The sequence below is a fragment of the Aotus nancymaae genome, unplaced genomic scaffold (genome assembly GCF_030222135.1).
Source record: "Aotus nancymaae isolate 86718 unplaced genomic scaffold, 86718_ANA_hifiasm-v0.15.2.pri h1tg000062l, whole genome shotgun sequence".
NCBI lineage: Eukaryota > Metazoa > Chordata > Mammalia > Primates > Aotidae > Aotus > Aotus nancymaae.
The window spans coordinates 11,636,516-11,662,804 of NW_026988476.1; the positions used below are offsets into that span (position 1 = coordinate 11,636,516).

The following is a 26,289-nucleotide window of genomic DNA, read 5'->3' on the forward strand; positions in this document are numbered from 1 at the left end:
CTGGGGATTTCCCGGCGCTTCGCCGGCCCTCTCCGCGTCCCGGGATAAATCGGTTTAGAACACGTCTAGCTAGGAGACGCGAGGGCTGAGAGCAGCTGAGGGGCCCGGGCCAGGGTCTCGCAGACTCTCGGGGTCTGGCCAACGCGGCCGCTCCCGTCACTGCGGCGCGGGCCGAGCTCACGGCCGCGCGCCCGCCGCCGCCGCCGCCGCCGCCGCCTCCATGCTGCAGCGCGGGGCTCAGTTCCACTCGGCCAGGAGGCCGCGGTTGCCAACACGCGCCGCCTTGGGAAGCCCGGCTTCCCGGCCCGCCCGGGCAGCGGCCGCCACCCCAGACCTCAGCTGCTCGCCTAGCGCCTGAACTGCGGACTCGCCCCAGCGCGGTGGCCAGCGGGCGGGGCGCTGTGTGCAGCCGCGCGCAGGGAAGCGGTGAGCGTGTGCAGAGAGCTGCCCCAGCCGAGGACTATGTATGTGTGCGTGTGTTTGCGCGTGTTTTTCCTTCTTCCCTTGAGGGTGTGAATTGTTTTGCAGCTGGCTGCTCCCTTAGGATTCTTGACTTTGGGGAGCTCTGGGCTGTGAGCACAACCCACCCATATAATCCATTTTGCACGGTCGGTTATATCAGGGAAAAAAAAGCGCAACTGAACGGGGGTGGGGCAGACCGACGAAACCTTCTGGAAACATACACACACTCACAGGAGAGATGAAAAATTGAAAGACTTGAGAAGACTTTGATAACCTCCCTGCTGGCCCTTCTGTTTTCCGGAAAGACCCTGGATGTTGGCTACCTTTTCAAGTCATCTTGGCATGTCTCTAGTGTTTTGTAAGCCGCTTTCCAGCTAGCTGCCTGTGTGTGTGCGCGCGAGTGTGTACGCGCGCGCCTATCTGATGCATTTGACTGTCTTTTATCCAACTGCCCAGAATGTGTTAACTCGGCGATGCCCCTTCATGCCCGGGTTCTTGCAGAGCTCTGAGGACGCCCGGACCCATTTTCCTGGCTGGATTTGGAGCAGCTGCTGGGCTGTGGACCCAGGTGTGTGGATCACTTTGCCCAGAAGCTTGGAAAGCGCCAGTATTAACCGGCTTCCAGGTACATCACAAGGTCAAGAGAGGGTCTTGCAGCCCTCTTGTTTCCGTGTATCCACACCTACTCGTCTTGACCAGAAGGATATTTACATTTTGGTCGACAGCATTTGAAGCCAAAAGTTCAGCCCTTCGAGCTGGTTTGCTATACAAAAAGAAAAAAAAAAGGTAATGAGGATTGCTTATCAAACTGCCTAACATAATCCTCACTCTTCCGCAGCCTTTTCCCGGCTCCCTCCTCCCCACCAAAATGTCACCAGCTCTTGAATTACGTGGATTCGGGTTGGAGGAGAACTTGAAGGAAACGTGATTAAAGGGCTATGCGAGAACGCTCTCTTTGCTGCCCGCGGTCCGGTGGGCTTCGAAGCCACTCGTGAGAAGGACTGCTTTCCTCCGTGCTGCCTTCCTCCCCATGCAGTGTTGGGTGTGAGTGTGCAAGTGTGAGTGCAAGTGCGCGCGCCTGGGTACGAGTGTGTGTGAGTGTGAGCGTGTCTGTGTGTGCGTGCGCGGCCGCCCTGCCTCTGCCCGCTCCCCAGGCGCGGAGCCGCGGGTTTCATGGGGCGATTGCCGCGGATCCCCCACCCAGCGCGACCTGCGGGCAGCGGCGGCAGTGGCAGGAGCCGCCTTTCCGACTCCCTAGGATGCGGGTGCTGAGCAAAGGGCAGCGAAGTGACGAGCGAGACCCGCGTACGACTGTGAAAGCCACCTGGAGCCACCTTGTCGGGATTGTACCTGCAGGCAGAAAGTCTTCCTACGACCGTCTTTTCCCCTAGAGGCACCAGGTAACAAGCCAACGACGATGCGCCTCACCCAATTTCCTTCTGATCTTGTTTCTAGTGTCTTATCTGCATTGCAGCCTACTTTACTTATTAATGTTTTGAAAATCATTGGGAAGGGTTGGGTATCCAAGGGCGCCTGCTCTGTGATTTTGTAATACAATTTCTAGTAGGTGAAATATAAATCTATATCTGAGCACTTAATCTAGTAGTGGATGCTGTGGGAATATGGATGTGCTCCACCCTGAGGATATTTTTTGAGAGCTAGGCGTGTGGAACCTGTCTGAAGACGCCAGAGATCAAAATTCTGTGTTTCCTTCAGGCTATGGTTGCCACGGACCATTTGGTACCCAACCCTCTCCAGATTGTGAAGTGTGAGTGGGTGTTTGGTTTTCACCCATCATTTAAGCCAAAGATGTTTTTTACACTTTTCTACCTCTGGTGCCAGGTTGTTTTCCTTTCCTTGTTGTGGAGGAGCTTCCCAGATCTTTTCAGTAGTTGTAAATTACGCATCTGGAGACTTTGACTGGAAATGGAGTTTTCTTGGAACTTGGTTTGCATGAAAGAGAATATATTGCCACGGGTGTGAGTCTTGAGATATGGTGTTTAATTGCCAGGGCGTGCTTTTATGTAGCAGGATAAATCCATGAAAGAAGTCATTTTTATATCTAGCAGAACCAGGCTAAAACGATAGCCACCACCCAACATCCTCTCCAGCTGTATTGTCTCCGTCACGGAGAGGAGCCCCTGTGCGCGCGCGTGTGTGTGTGTTTTGCTTTGTCTCTGTATAATAGGTATTTTGATTTTTTTTTTTTTCTGATGCCTTGATTTACAAGGAGCAGGTTGGATTTGCTACTGCCTAATTAACATATTGGGTCTGATGTGTTAAAAGGAGATTCCCAGGGCAGGCTGAAGCGCAACAAATTTAGTTAACTTACAAAGCCCCTTACCCTAGCGCCTTTTCCCCCTGAATTCCCTTTCGTCTCATCTCAGCACCCGCCCCCAACGGAAAATTTCACTCCCTTCTTGAAGACATTAGAATTAACAAGATAAAGCACTTCCAAAGTAGTCTCATCAATGTTTTATTCCGTAGTGAAGACGGTCTGAATAATTTAGCTAAGGAGTGTTCGTTTGTCTCCCGCCTTTGGGAGCTGCTTACTGGCTACATTCAGCGGAGGATTTTGCCCAGCCAAGCTCAGGGTGCCTTGCTCCGAGAGGCAGTGACAGGGGCTGCTGGGGCGCGGGGGCTCTCTTTGCTAAAGCCGCTTAGGAAGTGTAGGGGCGCTGCCTGATTTTCCTCCACTCGCTGCGTTTCCATAGATATCCATATGATGGCATTTGCAGACTTCGAGCTGACCGATAGCTGCTCTGCTTGTCCCTGCGCGCTGACGTCCCCAGCTCCTCCTCGAGTCTGGGCTCCGCTGCTGCTGCAGCCCTCGCAGGCTGGGGGTGCTGCAAGGCCGTGAATTCAGCGGGCTTTGGGGGGCTGGGCTCTGCCACTGCAACTGGCAGGTCGGCTTTAACACTTTTTTGGGGCGGGGCAGAAGAGCTCAGCGGACCCCCTGGCAGGCAGCAAGCGGATCTTGGCCGGGGTGGCCGCCTGGATGTGAGAGGAGGGAGATGCCCACAGCCACAGAGGAGCGTGGAGGGCGGTGGTGTCCTGCCTTTGCCTGCAAAATCCTCTCTCTCTCTCTTTCTCTGTCTCTCTCTCTCTTTCTCCGTCTGTCTCTCTCTTTCTCTCCCCACCCTCCATGAATATTCAAGAATATGGAAGGAAAGCTCGCTATGAAAATGTCCTGATATTCAAATACTGCATGATTTATCAGGATTAAAATCCTGAAGCTAAGTGTGTGTTTCCTGGATCATTTGTTCTTCTTTCTCCCCTTCCTTCTTGCTCTTCTGGGTTTGATCAGGTCATTTATACCCGTTTTGTTTCCAGTCGAAACACCTCTGTAAAGTCAACTAACCTTCCTCCCCCACCTGGTACCCAATAAACGTGAAAGAGGAGGACAGGAGGGCCACTCTTCAGATTTGCTTTGTGACTTCAAGCTCCAGGGGGAACCAAGGAATGATACAGAAGATATCTCGACTTCAACAGAACTTCATCCTGTGAGAACCAATGAAAAAAGAGAGAAATTGACTAGATTAATGAAATAAATAACAGATAATTGGTAATAAATTTAAAAAGGATTTTTTCCTCATATCTTCTCTTTTTTTAATTTTTCCCTTTTAGTGAATTTACTTCTAATCCTCCTATCACTCAGAAAATCTTAAACAAATCTGATTTGCTTATTCTAAACGTCTGACAATGATACATCTTTGTCCCCCTCCCCAAATTGCCCCAGAATACTATTGCGACAGTATTGATATCATACTTACAATATTTGTTAGCAAGTAAGTCATACCTATCTAGAGAGTGCCCAAGAAAAAAGAAATGCTGGTGAATATAGGTACTTGGAAAATAAGGTGTTTTCACCACCTCCCACCTCATTTCACTTTCTTCTGGCCTTTTCCCACTAAGGATTCCATCTTTTGCAGGTTAAGTTTTGTTCTTCCACCCTCAGCCTCAGGGAAGGCAAAGCAAATGCGTTAAAATGGATGCTGAATGCTCAGAAACCTAAACATAGATGATGGTGTGATGCACGCTTGAAAATGTCACTCATTGGTGCAGATTAGAGTTAGGTTAAAGATCATAACTAGAGCTCCTAATACAAGGTTGCATGGACAGAAGTTCCTAAAGTGGGGGAAAAGATTTCTGCTGCCTTTTTCTTCTCCCTTTTCTGGGAAAATGGAAAGGGTACAAGTTACTTTGAAAATCTGAGTCCACTGTCCTTGTTAAGAATTGTCTTTAGACAGAGCTGGCTTCACTCACTGGCCTGGCTCACTGATGAGCTAACACTGTCAGATATTGATAGGAAATTTCCAACAAAAAGCCTCCATCTTTGTAAGCCCTCTTTTAGTCATTATTAATAGGGACAGAACAATAGAGTATCTATAAGAACAGGCATAAGCAGATAGGTGGAAAGAAGTTGTCGCTTGATTCCTGTGCCCTGGATCATTTCTTTTAGTCATTTTTTTCCCTTTCTCTTTTCAAGAGGAGAATGACCTTGAACACCAGCCTTCTGTTCTTTCACACATCTCTCTCCTTCCCTCATAGAGGTAATGTGTATATGAACACACACACCTTGTTTTTGAAATATGAGATTCCTGTGCTGGTGTTTTGGGAGAAGTTCATAAAGGTTTAGTTCTGACTGATACCAGCCAGAAGTGATTTCTTTCTTTTTTCTCAAGAGGGGATAGCAAGAGCTGTAGTTACCTGTGGGAGAATTCCCCACCCTATTCCCTCTTCAGTTATTTCTGTCTCCTCTGTCATTAAATGGATTCTGGGTGTGAAAGCAGTATCTGGTTATGACATTGGTGTTTAAATGATCATCATATGTCATATCATGTTTTATCGCCCTTTCTTTCATCTTTTCATAAATGACTGTCATTTTCCTTTGTCCATTTAAATCAGTGATCTGGTTCTTGCTGTTTGAAGCACTTTTGGCTTAGTAGTTTTGCTGAGTTTTCTTGCTGGTGAAATTGAGATCTTGCTTTCTGCTGATCTATTGCTGTGTTGTTACATGGTTGGGATGAGATGCTCACAAATATCTAACAATATTCCTGCCTCTACATGAAACTACTACATGATATCTACTAAATTATTTATTTAAAAATAAATTTATCATGAGATTGCTAATAAGTATTATTGCCAATTTTGAGGTTGGAAAAAGGAAGCTACCAGAAACTTCCTAAAGGCTTAACTGGCTAACCTATTAGCTTATTGCAGTGATTTTTATTTTCTGTTTACTTACAAATGTAACATTTTGACTTTATCTTCAGGATTTTGTATATAGTATAAGAATTTTATGTTTTATGTATTATTGAAGAGTAAAACTAGAAATTTGGACCTTATAGGTGTGTGAGCCCCTAGAATAAATAACTGGAAGATAATTTTACTAAATTATTCCAATGATACACATGTGCATACTCTGCCTTGTTCACCAAGCCTTGAGAGTGAGACTACTTATTCTGATTCTAGAGCCCACATTTTTATTCCCCTGGCATCCTTCAATAATTGAGGACTATTTAGAACCTAAGGCTGTATAATTTGTTCATTACATGGTATGTGCATGGTGAAATTAAGAAGTATTATGTTCATAATTATTGAGGCTATTCCCTTTAGAGGTGAACCATTTTTATTATGCTCTACCAACATAAATTGTATGTTATTATGAAAATCCCAGTTTCATATAACAGAAGATAGAAATATAAGAATGTAATTCAAATATAGCCAGTGCTACTTTTAAGCTTTTTCATCATGTTGCTGTGAAAGATACTGTGTTGACAAAATGATTGTTACTAAACATAATTTATTTTTATTTAAAAAATTTACATGACATAATTTAATGCTAATTATGAAGTTAGTTAATAAGTAATAAAAATTTCAATGGAATTACATGCTTATATAACTGTACTGTCATTTCACTGATTTCAAGTAAACAACATGAAAAGGATTTATTGTCTAAACTATAAACTAAATTTGTAATATTTCTCAGAAATTGGTTTTTATAGCCAATGTTTGTTAAGTTACATGGTCACATTGGCAGGAAAATTTCAATAGACAAATTTTGTACTTCTTAGAAAATATGTCCTTCTTTGGGCATATACCTAGTAATGGGATTTCTGGGTCAAATGGTATTTCTGGTTCTAGGTCTTTGAGGAATCGCTACACTGTCTTCCAGAATGGCTGAACAAATTTACATTCTCACCATGGCACATGTTTACCTATGTAACAAACCTGAACATCCTGCACATATATCCCAGAACTTAAAATAAAATAAGAAAATATATCTTTTTACAGAATAAATCTGTCAAAACTTAAAACTCACACTGTTCTTGCATTTTCTTTGTGGGAACATATATATAATGTATTGCTCTAAAATATCTTCCAAGAAATATTTCAAAAAGGTATTATGATCCTTGTGGAAAACAATTATAGAATTTTTGTAGAAAATTGAATCTATTTTAGATTTTACAATAAAAAAGACACTAGAAAAGTAGCAATATGATAAATGATTAAGGTTTTAGCATACTTTTAACAAACTCTGAGAGCAGTTTCTGAATTCTTAGAGAAAAACAAAAAAAGCCCTAATTCATTCAATAGATGCTGAATCAGAAATAGTATATTTAATCAGGAATGGAAGCCTAAACAATGCTGTTTTTCTCAGTCTATTTTCACTCCACCCTGTGCTGCTCTTTTGAGGAAGTGCTAAAGAGCCTTGAAGGACGACCTTCAGTTTCTTTCTTGATTGCAGTCTTCATTTTGACTCCTTATTTTCTATCTTTAAGTAGGTTTTTCATGGATTTTAGTGGTATCATCTCCCAAGTTATAAAATATTTGCATTCAAGTGATTTACTAGTAGGGACATATTAACTACATTCTATGAAACTTAACTTTCTCTTATCTCTTTTGGAAGTATAAGATGTGGTACTTTTCTTATTAATTAGTTCTCCTTTTATTATTTTTTTCATGGTGTGAATATTTGTTAAGTTTTTGAATGATTTATTTGCACTTGTTTTTATTAGTGATTAGTCATTTGTATAACAGCATTAAAATATTTATAATTTATATGGCAGCATTGATCACTACATGAGTAGTACATATGCTTTATTTTATGTAGATAGATATCTTGATATTATTAATATTCACAGATATTTGAATTTGGAATCCCACACTCAATAAAAATAGCCCCAACTTTAAATGAAAAGTTTAAAGTCATTTTTAGGAATTATTTAGGATATTTGCTATGTATTGACTGTTCAAATGTCAGGCTCTTTAGCTGTCTGTAACTGGACATTGGGTCCTGACCTCAATAACTTATTTTCTTAGTAACATGCAAAATAGAAACAAATACAGAAGGTTGAAAGTAATTTATTAACTGAAACTTTTAGTTCTATTTTGGTGTTCTGTGCTTTGTAGTAGGGAAGAGAGAAGAAATTAAGAAATCATGGCTGTGTTTTATAGGGATTGTATTGTGCAGTAGTTAGAAAAAGGAAGTATGGGATTCTACCATCCTTCGTCTCAGCCCTGTATAACCTTGAACAAGTCTTTGAACTTCTCTGAGCATCAGAATCCTCATCTAGGAAATGGGGCTAGTAACATGACTTATGCAATCAGGCTGTCTGGAGGTTTCAGTGATACAGTTCATTAGGTACCTGATTGTTATTATCATTATCACCATTACCATGATCACTTCATCATTAGCTAGCATGAGCATGATTAGGGAAACCATAAAGGAGGTGATAATTGTATGGCTTCAAAAGCTCACCAGACCAGGAGTCATATTCTTCAAGAACCAGGCAGAAGATGTAAAGCAGAAAATCTTGCTGAGTTTAATAAATCATAGGGTATATCTTTAATACACTGGAGAGTGCATGACTTACCCAAAGATGTTCACATTTATATTCACTTTAATCTCTGGTGGACGTGGCATTCGGCAACTTGTTAGTTCTCCTGACATATATATTCAGTCTTGAATTTTTTAAAGCATCTCTGCCAGGTGGTCATCTTGACTAAGCTTCAGTAACTTTAGTGATTCGAAACTCACTCCAATTAAAATAGATTATTTCATTATTATATAAATGTATTATAATTTTCTCCTTTAACTTGAGCCAAAACTCTGGCACCTTGTAGCTTCTAATTATTTTTAACATGGTAGAAGGAGGCACACAAGTCTAATTCCTAATGATAGCACTTCAAGTGTTTGCACTGAGTTCCTTGAAATTTCCAACCCACAATTGCTGTGCTTGTGACTAAACATATCTTGGCCCGAAACTGGTTTGGGACAGTTTTCAATGTATCATGATTTCAAGTACTTTTTCCTTGAATTGTCATTAAATATTAGCTATTATTGGTCTTCATCATCACCTTCTTCTGGAAGGTTTTCACTTATTATCCAGCTTTTCACTGAAGCATGCCAACAACCCACATGGGTAGACTACTATGGAGTTAAGCAGGACCATTACTTTCTTGCTTTTGGAGCAGAGAAAGCAAGAAAATGCTGTTAACGCCCCAGCTTGCACTCATTTTAGATGTTACAATTTGATCAATGTTTTCTTTCCTGCTGAGACTTAGCAAGACATTGGAGTTCTTAACATATAGAACCCTTTTTTTAAAAAAATTAAAAATTATTTAAAAACATTTCTATGGGTAAGTAGTAGGTGTATATATTTCTGGGGTACATAAGATGTTTTGATACAGCCATGCAATGTGAAATAAGCACATCATGGAGAATGGGGTATCCATCCTCTCAAGCATTTATCTTTTGAATGACAATCAAATTAAACATTTTAAGTATACCTCTTCAAGATGTGACAAATGGTCTATCCAAGTTTGATCACAGGATTAAACGTATTGCTATTATGAGTCTTGACACTTCAAACATTTCAGATCATATGATTTACTCATGATGACCAAGTTACTTAAATTTTTCCACTAAATAGTGAGAGAAAATTCACTAACATATTTTAATGTTATTGTTCATAATAAATATGAACAACAATGAAATGGAGCAACACAAGAAGAGTAAATTTTCACCTTACGCTAAAATGATTGGCTGACTGCATCGTGATCTCTCTGTTCTAAACAAGAATGACTCAAGCCCTTTCTTTAATTCCTTTAACCAACATTTATTTGGCATTTAATGCATACTTAGATTTTCTGGTAACCATTTCTCCTTTGAGTCACAGAAGCCAAAATAGCATAGATGCCACTCTAGAAAAGTTGCAATCTAGAGTGAGAAATAAATATTATTTCAGAGAGTAGCCCTTGTCCTGAATCAGTCTTGATGACATTCTCACACCTTTTCCTCTAATGCTCTTGATCTCTAGAGTATTTACCAAATTAATATTTGTTACCTCCTCTATTATTTAATAAAATTGATGATTAAGCTCCTAGCAGTTTCCTCAGCCTCTATATCAGGTTATCTAATTTCTAAAAAAGGGGGAAAATAATGTAAACACAGAAGAAAATGACATGTAAACTTTCTTGACTAAGTATCCTTGTAGAATGAGTCTTTTGGTTATCCATATTATCCATAGTCTTGAATGTTTTCTCTTTAGGCATCCTTTTTAAAAATTATTAAAAGTTTTACATTTAATGTGAATTCAAATAGTTGTCAAGATCAACATAACACATCAAAACATAATTATTTTCTTAATGACTCATTTATTGTATATGTTAGTGATTGCAGACGACCCTTGGGGACCAATCCAAGACATGTTTAAGGCAGTTTATAAAGTTGCCCCTTCCTTTATCCTTTCTGTCTTTACTGTAAAGTGTTTCTTTGATTTTCTTTGCTCTTATATAGCTATTTTTTTTTTATCAATGTACTTGCTTTCCTTTTAAACTTACTAATAGGAACTTAGTAGGAAAATAATAAGATTTCTAGTTATGTTGGTAAAATAAGAACCTGAAGCTGAATAAAAGTCTAAGGCTTCATCCTCTGAGACAAGCACATGAGCTTTCCATGTATTTGATGAGGACAGCACTGAAAGATGCTAATATAAGTTGGATAATATATAGTGGATGATGATGGTGATCATCATCAGCATCATCTTCATAATATTCTGAGAAGGTGGTCTTTTCCTGGCGCTGTAGATTTCTACCTTTCTCTACTCTATGCAATAACCCTACAACTTTTTCATGATTGTCTCCATTTTTTAGAGGAATGTATTGTGGCGCAGGGTGGTTAATTTGCTTGTCCATGATTATACAGTTAAGATGATAGGGCTAGACTTAAATTCAAACATTTTTTATTCTAAAGAAGATGCTCTGTTGGCTACACCTAGGGGATTTCCCTTTTCTCCTACTGCTTATGGCTGTTTTTCATTGATTGTTACAAAAAACACATTTTTAATCTTCTGCAAGAATGATGAGCATCCTCTGAACATATATCCTATTTTTTGTTTCTCATGTGGTTATGGTACTCTATAAAGTGCCATGTCTTATATCTGGATGTGTATAAAAACACTTTATCCACTAGGAAATTCTGTAGTTGTTTGTATTTAGAAGGTGTTTGCATCCTGAGTCTGGGATATACATACATACTAAGACTTTTTGATAAAATAGACTGTGCCATTTTGGGTGATTTGCTCTTTAATTTTCAGTTCCCATCTGCAGGAGTGACTGGCAAACCATTTAAATGGATTGGTATGCTGTAAGTAATAAATACATTTTCAGGTTAACATGTTTCCTAGTGCTGAAGAATCAGAACATACTGCAATATCGGGATGGGGTAAAACTTACAGATCATTCTGTCCATCATTAACATCCTGGCATTTGTCTCACCATGCTCTACCTTCCACTCACCTCTTCTTTTGCTGTGTTATTTGTGTAGACTGCGGTTGATGCTCTTAAGGAGTGCTTCAGGTGTTAACTCCTGTTACCTTTTCCCTTTGGGAGAGGGCCAAAAAGAAGGCACTTGATAAACTCAATTTCTGAGTTTGAATCACTGCTATTATTTCCATGACAGAGGGGCTTGATGATGGGCAGTCAAATTCTGGGCTTAATTCTAGATAGACCTGTTTTCAGGACAAATCTTTTCCAGAATAAGCCCTCTGATGTTTTCTTATCTGTAAGCTATGTTTTTATCTCTTGAGGTGAAGTCAAAATGGCCACTGACTTATTGCAGTGCTTCTCATCAAGAATAGATGTGTGTTTCTCTTCCTTTTGAATCTGGGCTGGCCTTTTTACTTGCTTTGAACAACAGGGATTGCAGAAGTGATGTGGTATAATTTTCAAGCCTAATCCTCCAGAGACCATGTAGCTTCTAGTCTTGTTCTTCTGAAAAGATGTTACCATTATGTGAAGAAACGTGGATTTCTCTGCTGAGGACAAGTGGCCTGTCCAACAGCCAGCTCCAATGGCCAGACATTCACACATAGTTGAACCCCCAGATAACTGTAGTCACAAGATTGACCCCAGGTGAGACCAGCAGAAGAACTAACCAGCTGAAGCCAGCCCAAATTGCTGACCCACAAGTCATAAACAAAAATAAATGGTTGTTACTTTGAGACACAAAATTATGGAATCAGAATAGACAACTGAGACACCTATCTTAGGTTCTGAGACATAGCCAACCACCATACCTCTTTGAAAGAAGAGCCTGGCTCTCTTTTTTAAAAAAATACTTTCAACAAATATTTGTAAAATATCTACTATAGCTAAGCATGATGCCACTCAGTCCATGGATTCATATATTTTTGAGGCAGAATATATTCTTTTCTTACATCTTTGGAAATGTTTGCTGATTTCTCAGTGGGTAACTTTTTCTATGATATTTCCTAACACGTACATGATAAGTAATTTTGATTTGTCTAATTTATAATGTAGTGACTTATCATTGCATTAGAGAAGCTTCTCTGAAAAAGTTGTCCTCTTGTGCTAGGAATCATACTATTCACCTAAAACCCAATGGAAAAATTGGCTTTTTTTTTTTTTCCTCCAGGATGCATTTGGGCTTGTTTTAGTTCAGTGAGGTATTTTGCCATTTCTCCAAGATTTCATTTTATCTTCTAATTATATTTTGGTGATTCATATTTACTATTCATTTCTTCTGCAAATTAAACCTAGACTGCATAGTTACTTTATTCTGGGCCTTGATATATACCTCCTTTTGTTTAATAATATTCTAATTTATGGATCAAACTACAGGAATTTGACATACTGTTACAGGTATAATAAAGTACAGGGCATAGGTCATGGGGCGTTAAAATGATAATTTCATAACTTTCTGATTATTATTTGTTGGCAAAAAATACATAATTAAAATGAGCATATTTGACTTCAGTGTTTGTATTTTTAGTAAAAGAGATAATTTGTGAAAGGGTACGTGAAAATGCATGTCACATTCACTTAAATATTTTCTTCAAAGGTATTTTTCTTCAAAAGTATTTTGTAATTATGGATCGAAAGCCTCCCTGGATTATGTTGAATATAAAATATTTCATATATATTTTCTTTTCGGTACTTCTTAGTGTGATCTTAGAGTCTAATGTAATATAGGTAATGTATGTTATGCTTTTTATTTGAAATTTCCACTAGTAAATTCTAAAATAACAAGTTCCATATGCCATAAATGGCAATATATGTATACTGCAATGTGTGTACGTATGTATATACACACACATACACACTACATGAACTTTGTATATTGCATACAGTACATAAACACTGATTTTCTTAGCATATTCCTCAGTTTCCTTATCTGTAGAATGGGGCTAATGTTGGTGACCATCCCAAAGGCTGTTGTGGGGAGTCAGTGAAATAATGTATGCCCAGCAACTCACACATCGACTGACAAGTAACGGAATGCTCAAACATCACTAGCAATTATTATATATCTAAAGTGAGAAAATTACAATTGAATATGAAGAATAATTGCAAATATTTTTATGCATAACATGATGACTCTTTTCCAAAAATACATCTGTTAGACTGTAGTATTTGGCCTTATTAGATTCTCAGCTTTCAAGTCTATTTCCAGTTTATTCTATGGAGACATAGGACAAAGGAATCTTATAAAATAATATCAAGGCGGTAATTTTCCTTGAATATTGATAAAGAAACTAAAAAAATAATTAAAATAAAAGCAAAGTTTTCTACAGATCTATAGTAACTAAACATTTTTACACTAACTGGGATAATATTTTAAAAGCAATGTTTCAATTAATGTTTGGTCTTTGGAACATGGTTCTAATAGGCAGGACAAATCCAGGTTGCTTGGGGTTTTAAAGTAATACAATTTGGGAAATACTTTAAAGAAAAAAATATGTAAAGTTACAAACACAAAATGTAGGTTAAAGTGTCTTGGAAGGGGCTTGTGTATACAATTGGTTTTGTGGTATATGTGACCCTCTTATTAAGGACATGTTTGAAGAACTGAGGAGAGATGAGTAACTTGATTTTGTTTTCTATTTGGGAAAATTGACCATATAGTAGTTTAGACTAATTTGTGTAACTCTTTTTCCCATTGATGTCTATCTCTTTAATAGTTATATTTCTTTGTTAAATTGAAAATTAAAATATTGTTTAAGTAGCTATGTGAGTGTATGACTGTTGCACTAATTATTTTATTGGGATCAAAATAAATGGACAAATTAATATGTGTAATTAATGGCCAAATTTTCCCAATAATGTTGGGAAAAGCAATTTTTTTTCAATTCTAAGTGTTATCTATACCATTATATTTTGAAAACATGGAATAAATTATTGTCTCTATTGTCTTCCTATGTTAAACAAAGGAAGCAGATTCAAGGACAATTTAAAACCAAGATAGGAAGTTTAAGTGAAAGATATCACTCTTGGTATAAAGTGTGTATTCAGGAGGTGCTGGTCAAATACATGAATTGATACATCAATAAATAAATATTGATTTTTGAATGTGGCTAAAAAGCACTAGAATTTATTTGTATGTACCAATAAAAGGAAACTAATTTCATTTTTTATAGTCATTACCTCTATATTGGTGTTTATACTTTTAATGATAGTATTTTGTAACATTTGGAATACACAAAAAAGGAAAGGATCCTAATTTTTGAAATATGAAACACCTTTGAAAAACAATGTCATATCATTCTGAAGATTTATTTCTATACTCTGTGTCCCTATATCCCCTGTGTGAAATACAATCTATATTGGGAATGAGAAGTTAGTATCAAGTCTCTCAAACTGATTCAAAGCCCATAACACAAAACTTTCTTGAACGGGGTAATCGGTATAGTAGGATTATTAGTGACTCTTAAGTGTGTAAGCTGAATTTAAATAGAGTTAGCACTCACTGTCGCCGAATTGGTGCTATCAATAGTAATTTGAAGATATGCTTTGTCATTTTAAACTGAAATGATAAATTGGCTATATAGTAGTACAAGGAGGAGTTGACACCTACAGGTGAACAATGTGTAAAAGAGTGAGTCAGATGGAATCATATGATTGTTCCAAACTTGTTGGGGTTCAGGTTCTGTAACTTGCATGTAACAGAATATTTTTGGTTTCAGCATCTAGAATTAAGGCTGAAAAATAGGGTTGTATCACTTAAAATTCATTTAGCAGGAAGTAAAAAATGCAACCCAAATTGTCTCAGCATCAAAGGAATTTTTTTGTTCAGACAACCAATTTCAGGATTATCTTCAGGCATAGCTTGACTCAATATATAAAAAGCTGAAAAATCTGGATCCAACTTTCAGCTCTAATTTCTTTCCATAGTTTCCTTTCCCAGATTTGGAAAGGTGGGTCAGTGTCACTTTGCATCATAACAACACCATGTCCAAAGGCAGATGGAGAAAGACCATGAAAGAAAGGAAGGGAGAGAGAAAGTGGAAGACAGAAATCGATTCCTAACAGTCATAACAAAGATCCTTAAATTGATTATTTTCAGCCCTAGTTGTTTGACTTGGGGCATGTTACCATTTCTGAACTTGGTTGGGAAGAATCAATGCATTATTTGATATATTTAACCCTTCCTTCTTCTTGTCCTCTCTTTCTCTTTCCATCCGTGTCTATTTTCCTTTCTTTCAGAAATAGTTTATCTGAGAAGCCACTTTTCTGTCCCTCATGTGAAATTCAAAAGCCAGTATACCATTAGTGAACTTTTAATATTTTGGCTTGGTAAATAATGTTTCCTGGTTTAAGATTTCTTATCATGCTTTGTTATTTTAGGGAAACAAATGGAAAATTGTCAAGCCACAGTGTTGCAGTAAAATATTAGAAATGGCTGGATCTAATAGAATTTTATAAATAAAATTGCATCTATTTTTCATTGAGAAGCTCACAACTGTAATATCTGTATAAGCTAAACTTTGTCTTAATATCATAAAAGAGTAAAGGAAGGGAGGCCGGGCATGGTGGCTCACACCTATAATCCCAGCACTTTGGGAGGCCTAGGCGGGCGGATCACGAGGTCAGGGGTTTGAGACCAGCTTGACTAACATGGCGAAAACCCCATTTCTACTAAAAATACAAAAATTAGCTGGGCATGGTGTGCACACCTGTAATCTCAGCTACTTAGGAGGCCAGGGTAGGAGAATTGTTTTAACCCAGGAGCAGAGGTTAGAGTGAGCCAAGATTGCACCATTGCACTCCAGCCTGGGAGACAGAAACAGACATCATCTCAAAAGGAAAAAAAAAAGAGTCAAGAGCCATATACATGTATGAATATACAAATAATTTCAAATAAGCTTATCTATTTATATCAAATACTGAATATTAATATGCATGCTATATATTGTACCATTCATAATTACCATGCCTTAAAATAAGATTACAAATAAATTATAAGCAACAAGGTTGTGGAAATATAATCATCTTTTATTCATTTTAAAATGAAATAAAGCATAGTAAAATTATACAAGAGAATATGACAATGGCTGCACTTAAATATAATTTTTCTTTAAAGTCTTAAGTAACTTCTTTTTCTTTTTGATAGAGATCATACAAGTACTGAATAATTATTATAGCTTTATATTTGTTATCATGATTTATTTTTAAATAATCTGAAATATGGAATTATCCATTGTGATTTATCCAAGTCATACTCTTTTTTGATAGGGATAAGTCTATATTTTCTTATCAACTGCCTTTTAGCTTTGTACTATAATTTAATTTTAAGCTTATAGGAGACAAAAATAAACTCAGTTTTAAATGAGTTATGATCTACCATATTTTGTATTGATTTCTGGTAGGAAATAATAAACCTTTGACCTGGTGAGGGCTAGGTCAGTTTGAGAGCCTCTGTTTCAGCATAAGGTCAGCTCTGCTGTTAAAGCTCAGCTTTCCAACCTACTAAAGGGTCATTAATTTTCTCTCAGGACCACAGCATTTCTACAATCATTGAATAAAGAATTCCAGCAAACCACCACCATGACACATGTGTACAGACGTAACAAACCTGCATGATCTGCACATGTACCCCAGAACTTAAAGTATAATAAATACATTTTTTAAAAATTTCCCATTTGATAAATAAAGCAGCCAAAATTAACCTCCTGTGTTAACTTTGTGTTCCCACCTGAATCTAATCTTGATTTGTAGTCCCTATATCTGCCTCCTTTTGAAGAAAGTGCCTTGATTCCCCTTCGCCTTCTACTATGATTTTAAGTTTCCCAAGGCCTCCCCAGCCATGCTACACTGTAAGTCAATTAAACTCTTTTCTTTTAAAAATTACTAGTCTTGGGCAGTTCTTTATAGCAGTATGAAAATGGACTAAAAACATTGGGATTTAAAAAAAATTATCTGTGTTTGAGTTCCCAAGTGGAGTGTCAGCAAAGTAATCAAACCCACCTGTGTTTTATAAGCGACTCAAACATAGTTCAGTTACTTGTTTATGCAGTCTATATTAAGTGGTTTTAAGATGATTAGTTTTAATAATAAGTTTTCAGTGTCTTTGCTATAAAGCTGTGTGAGAACATTAGAAATATGTAGCCCTCTCTAGTCTTAATTGAAAATTGTAGGGCACTATCAACTCACGTTGTTATTATTATGTTTTAATTGCACTAGGCAGTCTTAAAGTCTAACACATTCTTTAAAAGTTGTATATTTATTTCATTTCAGCTTGCTTCAATATTGTGGAGATGGAAATCTGAAAGTCCCCTTTTCATAGTCATTTTTTGGTCAGAGTACTCTAAAATTTATTAACTAATTATGGTGAAATCACAGCTCAGCATTCCATTTGGGAGGAAGTTGCTGGCAGCCTGTGAAGAAAATAATGCAGTGTGGTTAACTAATGTTCTTGTTTCCTCTAGTGTAATGTAACTAGTTTAATAAATTATATATGCTACAATAATTTCCTGAATTATCAAGAAGGAAAAGGTTCCTAGGCCTTTACAAATAAGATATTTCAGAGTCAAATACCTTGAGCTTCAGAAATTCAGATTTTGAAATAACCACTCTTCCTAACTTTAGCGTGAGTAGCACGTAATTCATATATTTCACTAGATAAACATAATTTGAAATATTTAATATTTTAAGTATAGTCCAACACATTATACTTTTAGTCATTTTAATCAATGTGGACTGAAATTTCAATGACTGGTTAATTTTCCTGCAATTTATTCTTTTGTGAAAGTTTCATTGCTATTTAATTAAAATCAACAATAGGTTGTTCATAATTATGAACAAAAAGAATATATTGTAATGTAATATTATATCATTTGTAGCCTCTTCAAATAATTCTTCAGAGAAGAGAAACATTTAACTAGAAGGTTAACAGCAAAAGTAGCATATGGCAAAAAGCAGAAAAATAGAGTCTTTTCCAATTTGGATAGAGAACATTTACTGTATGATTCTGCAGGGAATCTGCAAAGTGCTCTATAGACTCGCTTTTAATTGAGATAACCCTGAGTTTCTTGAAATGTAACCAGGACAGACTAAAGTAACATTTTGATTAAGCAATGTTGAATTATGAAATACTATTACTCTATATTACTGCTGGGAACCTTAATTGGAGTGCAGGGTCTGACTAAAAGCAACAAAGGTAACTAAGCAAAAACAAAGAAGGACAAATTCTGAATCATGCTTTTTTTTTTTTTATCAGTTTCTTCACAGTTTACCCCCATGGGTACACGTATGCACATACACATTTACAAGATTTATAAATTTTCTCATTCCCTTCCTTTGTTCCTCTATTTGGATTAAATAAAGACTGTCCCTCATGTTCCTTTTTTTTTCCCTATCTTATTTGCAAAAGTTGACTATTTTCAGATAAAATATCCTACTCATAGGCAGTCAATTGCCAGTTTAATTTTTAATGAAGCAGCTTTAAAGCTATGCTTTTTTCTAGTATTTTTATTCATGTTTTTCTAAGATACAGATTGCTTTATTATCTTCATCATGATTAATGAATGTTTAAAGATAGATAATGAATGAAAGAGGATAGTACAATTATAGTCTGCTGTTCTTCATATAGTACCCTGTGTTGTACTCCAACATTGATATGGTTTAGTTTTCTGTTCCTACCCAGAGCTCACCTTGAATTGTAATTACACCCATTTGTCAAAAGCAGGACCAGCTGGAGTTAATTGAATCCTGGGGGCAGTTTCCCCTGTGCTGTTCTTGTGATAGTGGATGAGTTCTCACGAGATTCATTGGCTTTATAAGCAGCTCCCCCTGTGCTGGGTACTCATTCTTTCTCCTGCTATGAGGCAGGAGGTGAAGAGGTACCTTCTGCCGTAACTGTAAGTTTCCTGAGGCCTCCCCAGCGATGCAAAACTGTGAGTCAATTAAACTTCTTTTTTTTATAAATTACCAAGTATCAGTTATTTCTTCATAGCAGCATGAGAATGGACTAGTACAACCTCATTAGAAGTAATAGTATACAGGTGTGGCACTGGAATTATTGCATAGATACAGTTGAACAGGTAAACTGTAATTACAAGAAAGTTTATTGTTCTGTGACAATAGAAAATAGCATAGGCTGGCCTTTAATGATCATTTTTAAAAGTAATTTTTAACTTTATTTGTCCTATAATAATTTCTATTAAAATGTATATTTTTATTATGAATTTTTACATGCACAAGGTAAAAAATGTCAAGTATAACAGCAAAAATACATTTAAAAATTAAACAATTGTATACAACCTAAGTATTCATCAATGGTGTGCAGGTTTCTTAACACTCTTATTCTGCTGTTTAATGAAATGAAATAGGTCTATTTTGGTAATACAGTAAGTTGCTGAAAATACCTGGTTACATAAGAATGAAAGCCATTGTGGGTATAATGTTTCTTTGTGTAAAAACATATGTGCACACACATATTCAGATATACATAAATGCACATTTATGAATTTACATTTTCTGGAGGGATACCTAGGCAAAATAATAGATGGTAGTACTTTATAGGGTGGGAGGTTCTAGGGTAGGAGGGTCAAATGATATGCAGCTTTATCTTTTTTATAGAGTTTGACACTTTTTACCTTGTTCATGTAAAAATTCATAGTAATATAAACAAATATATGTTTTAATAGAGATTATTATTGTAGGTCAAATAGAGTTAAATATGAGTATTTTCAAATGATGATTGAAGGTCAGTACATGCTACTCATTGTACTATTAAATATGTATGTGCCAACTAAAGCATCAGTGATATTTGCAAATTTATTTTCTATAAATAAATTGTAGAAATTTAGCAATCATACTTGTCTACAATGTAATTCATGCTATGTACAACAGATGATATGCCTGGCTACTAATGGGAATTTCACTAAAAGTGTGAAACACCAAAAATACCATTTTTTTTGAGAACTTTTGCTGTGACTTAAAATGTAATTTTATGAAGGAGAGGGAGTACCTGTAGAACATGAACATTTAATTTAATTAAAGTAATGCTAAACTTTTGACTTATGTGATAAAGGATATGTCATTCTGGGGCTCTAGTTATATGTCCTTGGTCTTAAGTTTACAGAGACAGGAATGTTGACTGTATAGTGCATCTCTATGTCTGGCGTTGGCACAATGTTCACTATGTATATTAATGATTACATCATTAAGTTAATATCAAATATTTTGTTCTAAAATTTTAACATAATTTTAAGATTATGTATGTTTGAATAATACAACTCTGTATTCTAATTTACTCTAATTTATTAGACAAATGAAAAGGATAAAAGGTTCTGCTAAGATGCTATTCTAGAAAATTAATAATAGAAAAAAACACTGAATTCCATATTAACCAAGATAAACGTTTTATTTGGGTTTTGTACAGAAGAATGAAGCTACACTTTTGAAAACTATTTTATCTCATATTTGACAGAAATGTGTTTGCATCAATACATATTCCTAGAACAGAAGAAATACTCAAATCTTGTCTCTCCTCTGTACATTTTCATATAAACTTGATCAATAGTATAAAAGGATACTTTTCACATTTAACTTTCACAGCAGAACTCTAAGGAGGTTAGCTTTTAAAGACTAATCTTCAAACTTTTTATTCAGATATAATTCACATAAAAATAATTCATTATTTTAACATGTACAATTTAGTGGTGTTTATTATAATTACAAGGTTGTGCAGCTAATATCACCATCTATTTTAAAATGTTTTCATTATCCACTCTATATTTGATAAGAGTCACTCCCAATTCCCCCTCTCAGGAGGTCATTTCTGGGAAACAAGCAACAAGCAAAAGAAAAGCAAACACACATGCACAAACATTAAACTTTATAAAAAGTTCGTTTTCCCAAGGGCCTTTTAGAAAACTTTTAGGTAACTAAACCATTTTTGAAGCATCCCTCTAGGTAGTTTTGTCAAGTGGTTTGATTTTGCCAGATTCTTATTTATTAGCAGCTGTAGAGTTGAGTCTAGGAGTTATCCAACAAAATTCTCATTGACTTCATGAAATCCTAACCTTTCTAAATGAAATTTCCATTCCACTTTTCTAACACTATGTTTATGTTTGTAATGCAAAAGTGATGACAAAGGAGTTGACAACATGGTCAACGATATGGCTTTCTCTATGTTGATTTATTCATGTGTCCATTTTTCTGTACTGGTATATAAGGTGAAGAGACATTTGAATAGGGCCAATTATATACATGAGTAATTCCTTAGTGAATATTGTAGTGACAATTTTCTGCTGTAAGCAATCTTATTATTTCAGAGGCTCCAATAAAGAATACTAGGTTTAAAGCCCCTTTGCATATCACTTGAAATTGTTTACATTTTTTTTTCTGTCTTGAGAAACAGTGAAATGTACTTAGTTTCCATTTGTGCAATTGATACTTGAGGGAATTCATTTTATTTATTGCAGCTAAGGAAATTTGCATTTTCTTAGTATTTATTATTCTAGGTTTTAGTGACATTTGACTGATAGGTACTTTTGAGGATGCTGAGTTAATGTTTTGTTTGTTTTCACAACTGCTATTGTAATATGTGGCACAAACTCTAGGAAGAGACTGTTCTGTAAAGGTTAAGCTAATCTGATTATTCAACAATGAGTTCTTAAATCTTCTCTATAATTTTAAGTTTCTTTTCCCTATCGTTTATTCTTAACAATATCTTGCTTTTTTCTCACTGAACTATCAGTGAAGTCATTCATCAGAGGAGGCAAAAATAAAAGATTTCTATCTTTAGGCTGGTCCTCCTTTTCTCTTGTCAAGTTTTGCATCTTTTACTCATTGATTTATTAATTCAGCAAATATTTATTGCTAAATGTCTTCCTGTGCCGTAAAGAGTGATAGTATCTAAAGACTCAGCAACGGTGTGATACCTCATGTCTACAAATAAATTTAATAACTAGCCAGGTGTGGTGGCATGCATCTGTAGTTCTAGCTACTTAGGAGGCTGAGGTGGGAGGATCGCTGGAGCACAGGAGGGCCCGGTTGCAGCAAGCCATGATTGTGTCACTGAACCCCAGCCTCAGCAATAGAATAAGACCCTGCCTCAAAATAAACAAATAAAAACTTAGCAGTAAACAAGAGAGAGATGATTGTTGTCCTGGTCGAATGTACAGATTACAAGGGAATCAGATTCCCAATAATTCGTAGATTCAGTGTATTGAGCACCAATCTGATGTCTGATATGGATAGTAGCACTGAAGATATAGAATGAATTTGCACATGTGAGGACTGTGATAAGACAGGTAACTTAGTGTGTCCTGGAAATGTGTAAGGTGACATCTCAACATCAGACTCAGTTTCTTTTTTTTTTTTTAATTTATTTATTATACTTTAAGTTTTATGGTACATGTGCAGATTATGCAGGTTTGTTACATAGGTATACATGTGCCATGGTGGTGGTTTGCTGCATCCATTGCTCCGTCATCATCTACATTAGGTATTTCTCCTAATGCTATCCCTCCCCAATACCCCGACTCCCTCCTATTCCTCCCCTAGCCCCCCACCTCCCAGGCCCCGGTGTATGATGTTCCCCTCCCTGTGTCCATGTGTTCTCATTGTTCAACACCCACTTATGGGTGAGAACATGCGGTGTTTGGTTTTCTGTTTTTATGTCAGTTTGCTAAAAATGATGGTTTCTAGTTTCATCCATGTCTCTGCAAAGGACATGAACTCATCCGTTTTTATGGCTACTTAGACTCAATTTCTTTTGTGTCTTCTGTCAGTGCATTCTACATGAGGTACGAAGATGGTGCATGTTGGACTCGCTGTATATGTCAGGTCTGCCATTCTGACTCTCCTAACTTCCCATTTACTGCGTAAACTATTGAAATCCAGTTGTTGGGCTAGATTCATCACCAGCAGCTTTTAAAAAGTAGATATTTGCAGATATTTATAGATCTTTAAAGGTGTTGAAGATGCCATATGTCTGTGTATTTGCAAAAAATACATTCTGCAGTTATAAGTTCTGGGGATTTTCCCACTTTTTATTGTACATCATGTATACTGCTCTGGCTCAAGTGCCTGGTTGAGAATGTCTTTAAAGAGTGTTCTTCATTAATCAAAAACTTACTACCCTAAGGTTGTTTCTTGTATTGTATCATCAGGTAATTTATCCAACAACAGGAGCCTGGGATTATACTGTTCAACCAACTTCATACTTACTTATTTGTGGGCTACATGTCTCTGCATCTTTATGGACTTGAAAGAGTTTTCTTTACTTATTTGTAAAATAATTTCATTGTTTTGCTTCATTTCACTCTCTTCAACACACTTAGATATTCAGAGTTTCCTGTATTTATTTAGGTTACACAAATACCATTTTATTTCTCTGAATGAAATTTCCTAATTGTATAGTCAGTGTAGCTGATACAAATATTGTCCAAAGATTACTAAGTTGGTTGTAGTTCTCTAAACACACTAAGCTGTTTCATGTTTTGGTGTCTTTGCTTTTGCTCTTCATTCTGCTAAAATGTCATTTTCATCATAACTAGTTATTCAACAGGATTTCCAAAATCTCCTTTGGAAGGAAGCATTCCAAAGTACTTCAAAGTCGAAGTCAGTGTCATGTGTCTTAGTTCCCATACTGCACTCAAATCATATGTACTGGTGAGACCACAGGTGAGTTTCTTCAAAGTAGCTTCATAAGTTGCAGAATCAGTTTCAGGATCTTTGAGAAGTTGTTTTTCTGAGACCTTTACTTTTTTTATGTAGTGGCTGTTTTGTATCAGCATTATTTCATTGTCACACACATTATATTTAAATCATTTATCTTTCTATTTACATATGAGACAGGTACTAATATCTTTGAGGACATGATATATTTAGCTTATTTTAATTATTTTATGCCAGCACTTAGAAAAGTGTTTAAAATATTATCAACATGAAGCATTCAGTTATGTGTAAAGGCATTAATGATGTCATAAAACATAGGTGACAGTTTTCTTAGAGATTTTCTCTGAGCCTATTAATGTTAAGCAAAGGATTTACCATAGAGTAATATCTGGAAAAAACTTGTATCAATAAAGAAATAATAGGAAGAGCTAGGAAGGACCTATATACTTGTTAAATAAAATTAAAGGAAAATATTCCTCTGAATTAAATCACTTTAGGGCAAAGACTATTTTTCAGATATGTAGATACCTTTCTGAACTGGTAGGTGGATCATGTAAATTCAATGAACACTGTTAATATTTATTGTTTCAAAAGTATAATGTGAATTGATCCTTTATAGGGGTTTCTGAAGACTGCTTTTGAGAAATGCATGGCCTTAGAAAACATGTTCTTGTATTACATGCTTCTCATTTGTTTAATATCAATCCTTATTATTTGCTTAGAACTTCTAATTTTCTGTTGTATATTATATACTCTACTTATTATTTATTTGTTGTAAATTTAGATGTGCAGTAACAAAACGTTGAGTATAATTTCATTTCTTTAAGAGCATTGCTCTTTTGTATTATATACTTTTGAGTGAAAATAAATGGGAAAAGATAATTTTCTTTTACTTTATCATTTAATACGTATCACTTTATCATTTGATATGTAAACTTTATCATTTAATACGTATCATTCTACTCAGATTTTAATTGGTAATTTGAAAAGTCTTTTATATATGATTAGAAATTATATTTTCTTGAGAGTTTCCTTTGATATATATATTAGTTCTTTATCATTTTGTTAATTATCATTTATATTAAAGGTATTTTCTTTTAATTAAATGAATTTAACTGGAAGACTTAGAAATTATAATCTGGAAATCTTTTTTGACTTACCAACTGTTGGAGTGAATTAGGTTGGAATGGCTTATATAAAGCTCTGGACTCTCTTCTTATAATCTTCCCTCTTTTAATTCATACTGTATACTCCTGCAAGATAAATCTTCCTAAAGTGCTTCAGTTAAGTAATTTCCCTACTCAAAAACCTCTAGAGGTCCCTCATTGCTTATTAAATTAAACTCAAACTTGCTCTCTGACATTCATAGCCCTCCAAACCCCAATACAATCCAGCCCTAGTCTCAACTATTACTATTCCTCTGTTTACACTGTTCACAATAATAAGACTGAATTATTGGCTTCCACAGACTCTATTTTATTTTTTTCCACTCTGTGTATTTTCCTGAGCTTGTTCTTCCTGGAACACTTGCTCCAGTATCATTTCATCCTTCACAGCTGATCCTTCACAGTCCATCTCAGAAAACCAAGCCACTCCTGATTTATTTATTCAACAAGTGTGTACCTTCCCAGGTGTTAGTCAAGTGTACTGTGACTAAAAAGGACAAAAATCCCTATTATCCAGGGCTTACTTTTTAGCTGGGGAGATAGATAATAAATGAAAAAACATATAAAAAAATAAAGATTTAAATGTATAAAATATGAAGTGATGAGAACTGTGAAGGAAAATAGTGAATATAAGATATCAAATGTGGCTTTTGAGAGGAAGAGCTGACGCTTTATTGAGAGTGATCAGGAACATGCCATCTCAGATGAGAAAATATTTTTCAGAGATGCCTACTGAGAGAAAGAATAAGTCATGAGGATATCCAGAAGAATAGAGCCTGAAGGAGGAGTGAGTTCAAGAACCTTGGGACAGAAGCAAGCTTGGCATGGTTATAAAATAGCCAAAGGGCACATATGGCTAAAGAGAAATGAGTGAGCAGAAGAGTCACTGAAGTCAGAGAGGAGTAAGTCCTGGGGACCAGTCAAAAGACTTTGGCTTTCATTATGAAAGAGATCAGAAGCCACGGAGAGTTTTGAGCAGAGACATGACCTGAAATGGCTTATATTGTAAAGGCTTGCTCTGGCTGCTGCCCTTGAATAGCCTCTGAGGACACAAAGGAAAAACAAAGGAGGACTAAAGGCTATGCTAATCCAGACTTTCTTTGCTATTTCATAGTTAACAAAGTATAGAATTTGTAGTCAGACTTGATTTCAAATTCCATAACTTTGGGCAAATAATTTAGACCCTATGAATCTCATTGTCTTCATCTGTAAACAGAAATCCCAA

General features: G+C 36.2%; 1 protein-coding gene across 6 annotated transcripts in view; it reads left to right on the forward strand.

Annotated features, from left to right (window-relative positions):
* Positions 1-202: 202 nt before the first annotated feature.
* Positions 203-26,289, forward strand: part of LRFN5 (leucine rich repeat and fibronectin type III domain containing 5) — a 274,320-nt gene continuing 248,233 nt past the window's right edge. For 4 of the 6 annotated variants that reach the window (XM_064365825.1, XM_064365829.1, XM_064365826.1 and 1 more), the window contains exon 1: positions 203-1,862. The gene's annotated coding sequence lies outside the window, so the exon portion shown is untranslated. The remainder of the gene's footprint in view (positions 1,863-26,289) is intronic. The other 2 variants (XM_012469386.3, XM_064365828.1) reach the window with 2 other exon arrangements.